Genomic DNA, 15,432 nt, shown 5'->3' with positions numbered 1-15,432 from the left:
ACCTAGGTGCAAGTGTTAACCTACTGCCATATTCTGTTTATGAGCAGTTAGGTCTTGGGGAGTTGAAACCAACATCTATCACTCTACAACTGGCAGACCGATCTGTCAAGATTCCTCGTGGAGTGGTCGAAGATGTTTTGATCAAGGTTGACAAATTCTATTTTCCCGTAGACTTCATTGTCTTAGACACTCAACCTGTACAAAACCCAGACTGTCACATTCCTGTCATCTTAGGACGTCCTTTCTTGGCTACGTCCAACGCGATCATCAACTGTCGGAATGGAGTGTTAAAACTGTCTTTTGGTAACATGACGGTAGAATTGAATGTGTTCGATATTAGTCAACAACCTGTGAATCTTGATGATGATGATGTGCATGAAGTTAATATGATTGAAGGATTAATGCAAGATTCGTTGACTAACATTCTATCCGTCGACCCCTTTCAAGCATGTATGGAGAACTTTAACCCTGATTCCTATGATGATGCATACTGTAGTGACGTCCTATCTCTGCTCGAATCTGTACCTCAAATGGACGTCACTGAAAGGAAATATGAAGTGGAACCACCCCTACTCCTGATTCCAAGCTTATTCCATCCATTGTTGAGCCACCCAAGCTTGAATTGAAAACGTTGCCTAGTACGTTGAAGTACGCATTCCTAGGTTCTTCTGATACTTTACCTGTCATTATTTCATCATGTTTAGACACGGAACAGGAAAGTAAGCTTTTAGAAGTACTTAAGGAACACAAAGAGGCCTTAGGATGGACCATCTCAGATCTCAAAGGAATTAGTCCCACCATTTGCATGCACCACATTAACCTTGAAGAGAATGCCAAACCATCGAGGGAAATGCAAAGGAGACTTAATCCTAACATGAGAGATGTAGTCAAAGGAGAGATCCTGAAACTACTTGATGCGGGTATCATATACCCAATTCCCGATAGCAAATGGGTTAGTCCCATTCAAGTTGTGCCTAAGAAGTCAGGCATTACTGTAGTTCAGAACGACAAGAATGAATTAGTCCCTACTCGTACAACCACAGGATGGCGAGTATGCATCGACTACAGGAAGTTGAACACAGTAACAAGGAAGGATCACTTCCCGCTCCCTTTCATTGACCAAATGCTAGAACGTGTGTCTGGACACAGTCACTACTGTTTTCTAGATGGCTTTTCCGGTTATAACCAAATTCACATTGCTCCGGAAGATCAGGAAAAAACTACATTCACGTGTCCATTTGGGACGTTTGCTTATAGACGTATGCCCTTCGGGTTGTGTAATGCACCTGCTACTTTTCAGCGTTGCATGATGAGCATTTTTTCTGACATGATAGATAGTTTTCTCGAGATCTTTATGGATGATTTCTCTGTTTTTGGTTCCTCGTTTGACGAATGTTTGAAGCATCTTGCCCTCGTGATATCCAGATGTAAAGAAAAGAACCTTGTTCTAAATTGGGAAAAATGCCATTTTATGGTGAATTCAGGAATAGTTCTAGGACACATCATCTCAGAAAAGGAATTGAAGTGGATAAAGCTAAAGTTGACCTCATTCAACATCTACCACAACCTTGCTCTGTGAAGGAGATCAGATCATTTCTAGGTCATGCTGGTTTTTACCGGCGATTCATCAAAGATTTCAGCAAAATCTCCAGACCTCTGTGCAGTCTTCTCTCCAAAGATGTTGCCTTCAATTTCGATGCTGCTTGTGTGAAGGCATGGGAGGAATTAAAAACCCTTCTCACCACCGCTCCTATAGTCCGACCACCCGATTGGAAGCTTCCGTTCGAACTTATGTGTGATGCCTCTGATTATGCTGTTGGTGCTGTTTTAGGACAGCGAGTTGATAGACTACCATATGTGATATACTATGCTAGCAAAACCCTTAATGATGCCCAACTCAATTATTCAACTACCGAGAAGGAATTGCTTGCCGTCGTTTTCGCATTAGACAAGTTTAGATCTTATCTGATAGGGTCTAAGATCATCATATACACAGACCATGCGGCTTTGAAGTATCTTCTTTCCAAGAAGGATGCTAAAGCTCGCCTTATTCGATGGATACTCTTATTACAGGAATTCGATCTCGAAATCCGTGATAAGAAAGGTTGTGAGAATGTGGTTGCTGATCATTTGTCTAGATTAACTTTAGAGTCTATTGATGAATGTGAGCTGATTAGAGACATTCCCAGATGAACAGCTGATGTCTATCTCAGACCTTCCTTGGTTTGCTGATATTGTTAACTACCTCGCTACAGGTAGGATGCCCTCACGTTGGTCGAGACAAGACCGCTCTAAATTCCTGGCTGAAGTCAAACATTTCCTTTGGGATGACCCATATTTGTTTAAGTACTGTCCAGACCAAATCATTAGGAGATGTCCCCAACACTGAACAGAAAGATGTGATATCTTTCTGTCATGACCAAGCATGTGGAGGCCATTTCAGTGCCAAGAAAACCGCTGCAAAGATCTTGCAGTGTGGATTCTATTGGCCATCATTGTTCAAGGATTGCCATGATTATTGTGTTGCTTGTGAACGCTGTCAAAAGCTAGGAAGCATTTCGAGGAGAAACATGATGCCATTGAACCCCATTTTGATTGTGGAGATTTTTGATGTTTGGGGGATAGACTTCATGGGTCCATTTCCCATGTCTGACAGCAAGTTGTACATCCTAGTCGCAGTTGATTACGTTTCTAAGTGGGTAGAAGCCATAGCAACCAGAACAAATGACCACAAGGTGGTACTTTCATTTCTAAAGGAGAACATATTTTCACGTTTTGGTACCCCTAGAGCTATCATCAGTGACGGCGGTTCACATTTTCGTAACAAGTACTTTGAGTCTTTAGTACGCAAGTATGGCATAACTCACAAGGTTGCTACTCCGTACCCACCGACTCAGTGGACAAGTGGAAGTGTCTAATAGGGAAATTAAGCACATTCTGGAGAAGACGGTCAACCCGTCCAGGAAAGATTGGTCATTGAGATTGAATGATGCTTTGTGGGCCTATAGAACAGCTTATAAGACACCAATTGGCATGTCCCCCTATCGTCTAGTGTATGGAAAGCCGTGCCATCTACCTGTGGAATTAGAACATCGTGCCTACTGGGCAATCAAAGAGCTGAACTTTCTCTGGACGAAGCTGGAATTCAACGGAAACTTCAACTCAACGAGTTGGAAGAATTGAGAAATGAGGCTTATGACAGTGCCAAGCTGTACAAGCAAAGATGAAGATTTCATGATAAGCGTATTCTGCGCAAATCCTTCACTCCTGGTCAGAAAGTCTTGCTGTATGACTCCCGATTACATCTTTTTCCAGGAAAACTGCGTTCCAGATGGAAGGGTCCGTACCTAGTACGCACAGTTTTTCCTCATGGAGCTGTAGAGCTGGAGGATGTCTCCAACAAGAACGTTTTCAAAGTCAACGGGCAGAGATTAAAGCCATTCCTTGAGCCATTTCCACCCGACATTGAAACAACCAACCTGGAGGACCCAGTCTATGTGGACTAAACTGGTCCACTCTTTCCCTAAATAACCAAAAAGTTTTCCAAATCTTTCCCTAAAAACCAAAATTTTTCGTTTTCCCATCAAAACCAAATGTTCCCAACAAAACCAAATTTTTTCCAAAAAGTCCAATCCCATTAAAAACCAAATTTTCTTGTAGATAATGTGTTAGTTAAATTTCCTTTGTGTATATTTGTGCTCATCCATTGTGACTCTAATATGATGGATTTTTGCCTTGAATAACGGAGTTTTAATCGAGCTGCCCCGTACAATCGGGTATTCTCTCTCCTTTTACTCTACTCAGCATGTTCCTCTTCATATATTGTTTTATAATTCTTTCCATATTTTGAAACATTGAGGACAATGTTTAGTTTAGGTTTGGGGGTATAGAGTAGATACCATGATAATTTGCCATAATTGAAAACGAACTCCTTCTTCTTTTTGAAAAAATTGAAAAATTCCAAAAAAAAAAATCAAAATTCAAAAAATTAAAAATTAAAAAATGAAAATCATAAAAATGGAGCTCATTTACCTTGAAATGTTGACTCTTGTGCAAATATGTATTTTTATTAGGAGTCTTAGTCTAGATATTTAGGCACCCTGATTCTAGCACAATTCACATAGTGATAAGAAATTTGCACGCGCACGATCTACCAATACATGTATGGCCTCGATCTTCAAGGTGTTTGATAGGAAGTTACGATTGCCAATCACTTTAGAATACTGAACGAAACTTGACTAGCTTGTTCTTTGGTTGGTTGGGATAGAAGGTGGAGGTTACATTAAGAAAGACAACCATCGAATTTAACTGGGTGCATCAAAAAGGGCTACCTCTTGCAAAGTGTCATGTAAAAAAAAAAAAAAAAAAATCAAATCAGAAAAATACAAAAAAAATCAAGTATTTATCAATTCCATCATCTCTTGTTCCAAAAATAAAAAGAGAATAGTCAATGTAAATAAGAGTCATGTAAAGAGTCATTTTGTTGTTTTTTTGTAATAAGCAAGGAGGGTGTATGCCATTGATGTACAACGCGAGTAATTGTGAAATACCTCCAACTCATTCACAATTCTCGTAAAGTCCGGACAGCTAGCTAGATTTCGACCTCAGTTCTTAGCCTGAGAAACTATCTCTTGGTGATTAGTAGTCATAACTTCAGATCTTTCTTTACACATGTGTAGATACACTTTACACTCTTATCACATGTCTTTTTTTTGTTATCAGTGCTAGGATTGTGCCTTCGATAGCTAGATTGACATCTCTATTTTGCTGTGAGCTTAAACTGTTTTGCACATGTCACATTTGATGGAATATGAGCTTATATTTTGACCTAGAACTTTGTAGGTACGTTCTAAGCAAACCTTCACGAGACTTAACTCGTCCACTAGGGACACTTAGTGGTTTAAAAGGCTTAGTGCATACGCTAAATGCATTCGAGAGACCAGCGACAGTGGTATAGTTAGGATTTCCTTAGTTTTGTTTTACTTGAGGACAAGTAAAATTCAGGTTTGGGGGTATTTGATGAGTGCTAAAAAGTGCGTATTTCTATATATTTTTTCTTGGCATTTAACTCATCTTTTGTGCATTAATTCTACATTTTATCCCATATTCTGTATTTTCATTGTTTTCAAGAATAAATATTTTTCTTACTTAATTTTGCATTTTTAGGTAATAAATAAAGTCTGGATGAATTGCGGAGCGGAATAGAGCAGAAAAGTAGTGAAAAGCCAGGAGGAATTACGCAAGGAAGCCGCAAAGAATGGAGCGCACGTCCAAAAAGCTGGAAATGGGCTCAAGAAGAAGAAAGTTGTTCTTAAAGAAGAAGTGGGCTCAAGGTTTTCCAAGCCAAACTCATTTCCCAAACCCATATTCTATACCCAAAAGCCTAAAACCCAAATCCATACCCGCTTGCGTCTTCAGCCGTCAGATCAGTTCTCAGAAGCATCCGACGGTCGCTCCCTTGCTGTGCATCGAAGTTTGATATCTCCGCCTAACACTACAACACCTAACTCCATCTGGCGTCGTTGATTTTGTTGTATTATATAATCCAGCGGTCGCTACAAGCTTCACTTCATCTCACCGTCAGATTCATCTTTCATCTCCCTATCCCACGGCTCAGCGTCGCAGATCATCAAACTCGATACGCCAGCCTAACACCCAAGTATCGAACACCCTATACCCAGCCAAACGCACCTTTCTTCTTTCTTCTCCATCTCTTCTTCCTTCAGAACCCGTACCACCACCATGTCCGTCTCCATCACCACTACCTTCCCCCAAATCACTCCACTATCTTCTCCCCAAATCACTCTACCACCACCACACCTAAACCCATCATCACTATCACGTTTTATCTCTTTTTCATCAACTAATCTCCTCAATTTCTCATCTCTCATCACTGAAACCCTAGGTGAGAAATTGGGGATATAAGTTGATGTTAGAGCAGCAATTGGAGCAGGAGATGAACGAGAAGAAGTAATTGGAGAGTGGGTCGACGAGATGGAGCGAGTATCTCATCAACATTAGGTAAATCAATTTCACCTGATTTCACTGTTTTGGGGGAAAATTGGGGGAAAGCCCTAAATGGATAATTGGGTATAAATTGGTGTTATGTGGAGTGTGTGAAGGACACTGTGTATCTCTCTGGACTAGCCAGTAGAGAATTTGCCACAAAATTTTAATGAATTTCAATTTCAGTGCTTATCAGTGAACAGTTGAACATTGCATATATTTTTAGTTATCTCAAATGTTGCTAGTTGTGTTTGAATTATCACTTATGATGAATGTTATTGCTTTATCCATGTTCAGCATGAGCTAAATAGCACTAAGCTAAGGCTCAGTTGAAGCCTTGTGTACTGTCTTTTGACAGGTTGCTAGGATAGTTACTTCCTTGTATGTTTTGATTGAGCAAATGGGAGATACCAATGCTCATAGAGCCTGTGATTGGTTGTACTGTCAAAAGACAGCCAATGCTAGGGGCAAACTAGTGAGCAATTTGATATTCTTCCATTTCTAGATGTATGCTTAGGAACAAACACAACCTAGAAACATGTCATTTGATTAGGACACAAGGTGGATCCTAAGCCTTGGCTTAACCACCAATCCCTTCTCAGTAATTTGCATTTTCAGTCCTGTGTGCTTTCAACTCAGTTAATTTTCTTGCCTCTTATTTTCTTGCACTTTGTAGCTTCTGTGCACTGAAATCAGTGCACAATCCTCACTCTGCCCTTGGCTTCCTAGCCTTGGTTCTTGTCTGTTTTTCTTTTCTTAGTTGGTTCTTTGCTGATTTACCTTGCTTTGCTCACTGCCATAGTGCATTGTCACCATTGTTAGCCTAGGAAGACTTCTTGTATGCTCCTCTCCCTGTGGACAAACCCCTACTCATCATTTTATTACAAACCTTGGCCTTGTATACTTGCAAGTGTTTTGTGTGCTCTCTAATCTTCACAACACCAGGAAATTTCCCGTCTAAACGGGTTGGTTTTCAACCCGACTAGCAGAGCAAACCCCTCGGTACGTCACTCGTAAGTTAAAATAAATAAAATATATATACGCATCTCCATAAATCAAATAAGAACGAGTGCCAAAAATTAACATCAAACACAGAAACAAGAAATGAAAATTTCTGATTGCAGTTTCATAAAACTAGAGAAGTGAAATGATCTTCATAATTAGTATTATTATTATTTTTAATAATGGGCACTAGGAAAAAGTATAGTAACAATGTATACATATGCTAGCTTCAGAAATATACCCAGTTCAAAGATGAGATTGAATACCATATTCTAAAGAAGACTGGAATGACATGAAGCAACTGCAATCTTAATAGTCCAAGTACCCAGTTTAGTTTAGATAAATTCAAAATAGTACATAATGCAGACTGTGTGTGAAGTACACGTTACATTTAGGAAAACATTACATAATTTGCAACTACTTCTACTCCTACCGTTAACAGTAGAGGGAACCTAAACAAATACGCGCGAAAACCATTAAATCCATGAATTAGTACTTAATGTATCGGCAAAAATATGGAAGGACAATAACATATATGATGGGTCAGTAATACATTGAAACCAGACGGCAAGGAATTCAAAACAACCACAAAAAACGCCCAAAATTAGACCGTGCATAATACCATGGCCTTTACAAATTGTTACACATCAAATGAAGCAAAATGCAAAGAGGAACCATGCGGCGACGCAAATATACATAACAAAGTATAACAGTAGCACGACTCAAGCAAGAAGTTCAAAACCACCCATATAACCTCATGATATACACATTATGGAAAAGCAAAAATACCACTTTTGCTCAAGTTCTAGCCGTAAGCTCCTCCCAAGCTTACTGCTACAAGCTCCTCTCGTCCTCTGTGGGGAGAAAACAAAACAAAACAGGGTGAGCAATGCCCAGTAGGGGTTACAAAAATGTTTACCTGCGCGATACATAAACAAATGGATAAGAGCAGCAGCTAAAAATAATGTACAAAATGAAAAGCTTTACCCAACTGAAATTCATAACGAAATTAAAGAGTTGTAAATCGGGTTAAAGTGACTCTACTATTCTTTTGGCCAGCGCCGATGTCAGGATAGTCAGATACCAGCTACTGTTACAGCTAACGGTCTTCCGGATTACCACTCGTAAGTGGGGGACCCCAAAGGGACTGACATTCCTAAAATAGAGTCGTCTAGTTTCCTATTAGGCTTGTTCGTAAGAAGGAAACTCTGATAATACTCATCACAGTCAATATACATTTCAGAAAAGAAAGTAATTCATTTACTGTACACGATGAAATCATCCCATAAATTTAATACCAAGTGCTCAGAAGTTTAATGACAACCAAGTGAATGTACACATAACAAAAACATAAAACAATGGTGTTTTAATAATAAGACAGTACATTTTTGGTTGATAGTGATAACTTAGACCTGTAAAGCTTTCAAGCTGGCATAGTAAGGCAAATAATTAAGATAGAATACTTGAGTTGACAAGGTAGGGAAAGTAATAAAGTACAAAAACGCTGAAAAATGATTTGAATTTTTATTGGATGTTGGATGGGTCGAAAATAACAACGTGAAGAGCTGATGGATCAGAGGAGTTTCAAATGCTCACTTAACAGAAATGAAAGGAGTTTTAAATGCAAAGGCAATATCAGCCCATAAAAGGTTTTAAGTTTCACTGGATAATTCAAAATGTTGTTCAGTGAGCTATTTTCACAAACAGTTAGTAGGAAAGTTTAGAAACTTAGTAAAAGACCTTAATTTTGATTGAAATCAAAACTTGTGGGCCTGCATAACCCTTTTAATCTTTACAAATTACTTGTAACATTTGAAATGATATGCAACACATTAAGAATTAAACAAAGGTGCATATGATTTGAAACCAAAATTGCTTGTTGTACGATGTCGTCAAAACAGGGATCAATTGGAGAAAATTTATAAACGAATTAATTAAATTCATGGTTATCAAAACAGCTCAAAGTACCAGAGTTAAACACAGAGTAGAAAGTATCAAGAAGGATAGGCAATTCGAAGAAATATCATGGGAAATTGTAGTTAAACTTTTGGATAACAAAACCACAAAAATAGTTACCGTCTTGCATGAATGATACAATATTTGAAAACATTGCAAATTGCCAACAACAGAAATGAGAGAAAACATATTTGAATTAAATTAGAGCAGAAATAGTTGGTACTGAAAATTTAACTCAAGAGAAGAAATCCCCTACCTTTGTAGAACACAAATTCAGTGAAATTTGGAGTGTGGGTTGAGCCAAAATTTGCACTGGAAAACCAATAACTTTTCTCTTTTTTTTTTTCGAGGTTTGTCTTGAAAATCAGTAAAAATGAGGGGAAGAAAAATGGTGGAATCACAAGGTAAGAGAAGAAGAAAGACCTGTTTCCAGGATTTAGTTTTGAAAAGAAAATAAAGAGACAAAAATCTCCCTAGCTAGCTGCTCATGTCCAAAACGTGTCAGGCATGCTCAATTATTTTCTAGAGCTTTCTACAACACCTACTAATTAGGCACATAAATTTCACCAAGGGGACAACCATTTAGCTAAGAACACCCAAACCTGGTTTAGGGCACACTCTGCTGCTATACGCACCCAGTATTTGGACCACGCGCGCACATTATAAACTCTAGCTTCCCACTCAAATGAGTTGAGTTCGGGTTTAAGGCCCACGAGAAATTTTAGCGGCGCTACACCATTACCCCGTAAAAAAAAGAATTTGGTCCCCCAAATTCAAAATTAAGCATAAGAGCAATGACGATTTACCTTCAAGTAGCCCGGTTACTTGTCCCTCCCATCAAACTCTAGCTTCCAAGTGCCTTCCTCTAGAAAGTGATGCTGCCACGCTTCATTCGTCGCCTAAACGGTTTTTACCCGAAGGATTGGATCCATCAGATAACGATAACGAGTACCGACTTTCGATCATAAGTCATAATCTTGCGCGACTGCAAATCTTGTCACCTAATCGCGTGATAAGGGTCAACGTCGCGTCTTCGAAGCTTGGATATGTGATTCACTTCAAGAGCATCCTCCAACTGTCCTTGAAGTCGTACGTGTGCCTACAACATGTCTTCCTAATTTTGAGAAGCCCACTCTTAACCATTTACTGAGGATGGGAAACAATAATCAAATCTAGCTCGATGCCCAAAGCTAGATGGAAACTCCCTAATACTTGTACGTGAACAAGAGGTCGCTCTAAACGGTTGGCGAAGAAATTCCATGTATCATGACAATCTCTATGAAGTACAAGTTGCATAGGGAGTGGCGCTAGTCAATCGATAGTCATACTGTCCCTTCCATTCCTTGCTGAACCTTAGGTAACTCCTTAGAAAATCCACAGCGACAAAATCCCACTACTATTCGACTATTGACAATGACTATAATGGTCATTATGGTTACTGATGCTCCACTTTCACTTGCGTCTAATGCTCATTAACGATAGAGCTAGCAAAAAAGAAAAGAAAGATGGGATACAAAGAAGGTTGGTTGTAAAAATAGTGTCAAAGAACAACTAAATAGAAAACGGGTTGAAGAATTATAATTCAAACTACGAAATATTAACTATATGGTGACTGTCAAACATGTCCATATATATACAAGTCAAACTACGAAATTATAATTCTTTTAACCAGTTCAAAGTTAGCAGCAACAGGAAAGGGCATAAAATGTTCACACACTAGTTCGGGACATCAAGTACAAAAGAATAAAGCTAGGTAAGAATCAAAGAGATCATAGAATTCCCGTTTAGGTAGACCAAAGATTTATCAGAAACTTTTTAAATAATTAGTATGGACTCAAATGAATATTGTTTTCCAAATACAACGGGCATTTCAAAGAGAATTACTAAATGAAATTGATGTATTAATTTCTATATTAAAAGTGGAGATGACATTATCCAGTCAGGCCGAAAAAATTGTAAACCAAAACAGTTCATTTTTCTTTAACAAAAAGCAATGACACAAAGTATTATGAAGAATTAATATATGAAAAAAATGGTTAGCAGGTGAAGCAAACCTTTAAAACTAACTAACGTTATGAGAACATGCATGGACGTCAAAGCAAGTGTCGTTAAGGAACTTAATTCTTTTGAAAACAAGTAGTCAGTGAACACTAGTTACAGACTTTACCAACACAGGAAAAAGGCACATGACAGACATAATTTTGAGGAGATTCATTTGGTAAGGGTATAAGCCTGACATAAAGCTGGGAGCATGTCAAAAAAAATGATAAATAAATAGTAAAAGAAAAGTACATTACGAGTTTAAGCCGCGTGTCCCCTTAGTTCTACGATAGGTTCCTCCATCCTACTAAACATTTAGTCATTTCGTACAACCTACTTGAATTCCTCCAAGTCTACAGCGGTACTAAGTTTCTCTGGTCCTAACACCATTTGCCATAGTCATCATCGAACTTACCAGTTTTTTCGAATCGTTCTCAAGGCGTGCAGTTCTCCCGCTAAGAATTTTTGTTCTTCCTTACATACGGAGCTTGAGAATCCTAGGGACGAAGCTTGAGGCTACAAATTTTTAACACCGCGACATCTTCAAAATAGATAACGTATTAGACTCACAATTGGTTAGTAATGTACATTACTAACACACAGAATAATATGTATATCACGGTTTCTGGTTTTTCCAAAATCCCCAAAACAAAATGACAAAATCAAATAACTTAATCAAATAAGAAAGGGAACCACAGCCCCGGTAAATCGGAACATGGGCTCTGATGCCAACTGTAGCGGACCAGGGAATTTCCCGTCTAAACGGGTTGGTTTTCAACCCGACTAGCAGAGCAAACCCCTCGGTACGTCACTCGTAAGTTAAAATAAAAATTAAAAAATATACGTATCTCCATAAATCAAATAAGAACGAGTGCCAAAAATTAACATCAGACACAGAAACAAGAAATGAAAATTTCTGATTGCAGCTTCATAAAACTAGAGAAGTGAAATGATCTTCATAATTAGTATTATTATTATTTTTAATAATGGGCACTAGGAAAAAGTATAGTAACAATGTATACATATGCTAGCTTCAGAAATATACCCAGTTCAGAGATGAGATTGAATACCATATTCTAAAGAAGACTGGAATGACATGAAGCAACTGCAACCTTAATAGTCCAAGTACCCAGTTTAGTTTAGATAAATCCAAAATAGTACATAATGCAGACTGTGTGTGAAGTACACATTACATTTAGGAAAACATTACATAATTTGCAACTACTTCTACTCCTACCGTTAACAGTAGAGGGAACCTAAACAAATACACGCGAAAACCATTAAATCCATGACTTAGTAATTAATGTATCAGAAGAAATATGGAAGGACAATAACATATATGATGGGTCAGTAATACATTGATAATAGACGACAAGGAATTCAAAACAACCCCAAAAAACGCCCAAAATTAAAACGTGCATAATACCATGGCCTTTACAAATTGTTACACATCAAAATGAAGCAAAATGCAAAGAGGAACCATGCGGCGACGCAAATATACATAACAAAGTATAACAGTAGCACGACTCAAGCAAGAAGTTCAAAACCACCCAGATAACCTCATGATATACACATTATGGAAAAGCAAAAATACCACTTTTGCTCAAGTTCTAGCCGTAAGCTCCTCCCAAGCTTACTGCTACAAGCTCCTCTCGTCCTCTGTGGGGAGAAAACAAAACAAAACAGGGTGAGCAATGCCCAGTAGGGGTTACAAAAATGTTTACCTGCGAAACGTAAACAAATGGACAAGAGCAGCAGCTAAAAATAATGTACAAAATGAAAAGCTTTACCCAATTGAAATTCATAACGAAATTAAAGAGTTGTAAATCGGGTTAAAGTGACTCTATTATTCTTTTGGCCAGCGCCGATGTCAGGGTAGTCAGATACCAGCTACCGTTACAGCTAACGGTCTTCCGGGTTGCCACTCGTAAGTGGGGGGCCCAAAGGGCCTGACATTCCTAAAGTAGAGTCGTCTAGTTTCCTATTAGGCTTGTTCGTAAGAAGGAAACTCTGACAATACTCATCATAGTCAATATACATTTCAAAAAAGAAAGTAATTCATTTACTGTACACGATGAAATCATCCCATAAATTTAATACCAAGTGCTCAGAAGTTTAATGACAACCAAGTGAATGTACACATAACAAAAACATAAAACAATGGTGTTTTAATAATAAGACAGTACATTTTTGGTTGATAGTGATAACTTAGACCTGTAAAGCTTTCAAGCTGGCATAGTAAGGCAAATAATTAAGATAGAATACTTGAGTTGACAAGGTAGGGAAAGTAATAAAGTACAAAAAAACGCTGAAAAATGATTTGAATTTTTATTGGATGTTGGATGGGTCGAAAATAACAACGTGAAGAGCTGATGGATCAGAGGAGTTTCAAATGCTCACTTAACAGAAATGAAAGGAGTTTAAATGCAAAGGCAATATCAGCCCATAAAAGGTTTTAAGTTTCACTGGATAATTCAAAATGTTGTTCAGTGAGCTATTTTCACAAACAGTTAGTAGGAAAGTTTAGAAACTTAGTAAAAGACCTTAATTTTGATTGAAATCAAAACTTGTGGGCCTGCATAACCCTTTTAATCTTTACAAATTACTTGTAACATTTGAAATGATATGCAACACATTAAGAATTAAACAAAGGTGCATATGATTTGAAACCAAAATTGCTTGTCGTACGATGTCATCAAAACAGGGATCAATTGGAGAAAGTTTATAAACGAATTAATTAAATTCATGGTTATCAAAACAGCTCAAAGTACCAGAGTTAAACACAGAGTAGAAAGTATCAAGAAGGATAGGCAATTCGAAGAAATATCATGGGAAATTGTAGTTAAACTTTTGGCTAGCAAAACCCCAAAAATAGTTACCGTCTTGCATGAATGATACAATATTTGAAAACATTTCAAATTACCAGGACATTGAAAATCAACAACAGAAATGACAAACATATCTGAATTAAATTAGAGCAGAAATAGTTGGTACTGAAAATTTAACCCAAGAGAAGAAATCCCCTACCTTTGTAGAACACAAATTCAGCGAAATTTGGGGTGTGGGTTGAGCCAGAATTTGCACTGGAAACCAATAACTTTCCTCTCTTTTTTTCGAGGTTTGTCTTGAAAATCAGTAAAAATGAGGGGAAGAAAAATGGTGGAATCACAAGGTAAGAGAAGAAGAAAGACTTGTTTCCAGGATTTAGTTTTGAAAAGAAAATAAAGAGACAAAAATCTTCCTAGCTAGCTGCTCATGTCCAAAACGTGTCAGGCATGCTCAATTATTTTTTTAGAGCTTTCTACAACACCTACTAATTAGGCACATAAATTTCACTAAGGGGACAACCATTTAGCTAAGAACACCCCAACTTGGTTTGGGGCACACTATGCTGCTATAAGCACCCAGTATTATGGACCACGCACGCACAATATAAAACTCTAGATTCCCACTCAAATGAGTTGATTTCGGTTTTAAGGCCCACGAGAAATTTTAGCGGCGCTATACTAGTCTACTGCAAACTAACTTCGGTCTGGACTGTAGTTGAACCCTAATCAATCTCACACTGATTCAAGGTACAGTTGCGCTCCTTACGTCTCTGATCCCAGTAGGATAATATGCACTCGATTCCCTTAGATGATCTCACCCACAACTAAGAGTTGCTACGACCCAAAGTCGAAGACTTGAATAAACAAATCTGTATCACACAGAAAAGTCTACGATGATAGATAAATCTGTCTCCCACAGATAAACCTAAGAGTTTGTTCCGTCTTTTAATAGAAATCAAGGTGAACATTAACTAATTGATAACCCGGACTTATAATACCGAAGAACATCCTAGAATTATCAATCACCTCACAATAATCTTAATTGTATGGTAGCGAAACAAGATATTGTGCAATCACAAACGATGAGACGAATATGTTTGTGATTTCTTTTTATCTTGCCCTATCGGAGATTTAATCTCAAGTCAATTATTCAATTGAACTCGTACGATAGAAAATGGCAAGATCAGATCGCTCAACTACAAGAGAAGTAGTTTCGTCTGGCTTCACAGTCCCAATGAAGTTTTTAAGTCGTTAACCTACAGGGTCTCGAGAACAAACCTAAGGTTAAAGGAGAATCGACTCTACCAAAACTAACTAGTATCACACAGGAGGTGTGGGGATTAGTTTTTCGAGTTGTTAGAGTTCTCCTTTTGTTTATGGGTGAAAACTATTTCTGCTAGTTTCGGTAATTTGAGGTGTGTGGATGAGAAATGAATCTAAACCCTAAACAAATGCACTGCGCGGGAGTGCTTTCTGATTCGAGAGATCAATCTGTACAATTCTGGCCTAAACCAAGAAATGGTCGTTCCAGACTTGCTTCGGTCACAAAGTGAAGGAGATGGGGTTGATTTTCGGGAGGGAAGCGAAGAAGGTGTTGAGA

General features: G+C 38.1%; 1 long non-coding RNA gene across 1 annotated transcript; it reads right to left on the bottom strand.

The window, feature by feature from the left end:
• Positions 1–7,321: 7,321 nt before the first annotated feature.
• Positions 7,322–14,225, bottom strand: LOC113310692. The gene is made up of 4 exons (XR_003341341.1): positions 14,032–14,225; positions 11,420–12,663; positions 9,771–10,448; positions 7,322–7,862 (listed from the first exon to the last, which is right to left on the bottom strand). It is a non-coding gene; the product is annotated as an uncharacterized LOC113310692 (long non-coding RNA).
• Positions 14,226–15,432: the final 1,207 nt, after the last annotated feature.

The sequence above is a fragment of the Papaver somniferum genome, chromosome 9 (genome assembly GCF_003573695.1).
Source record: "Papaver somniferum cultivar HN1 chromosome 9, ASM357369v1, whole genome shotgun sequence".
NCBI lineage: Eukaryota > Viridiplantae > Streptophyta > Magnoliopsida > Ranunculales > Papaveraceae > Papaver > Papaver somniferum.
Note: the sequence above shows the minus strand (reverse complement) of the source record. Positions and strands in the feature narration are given on the sequence as shown.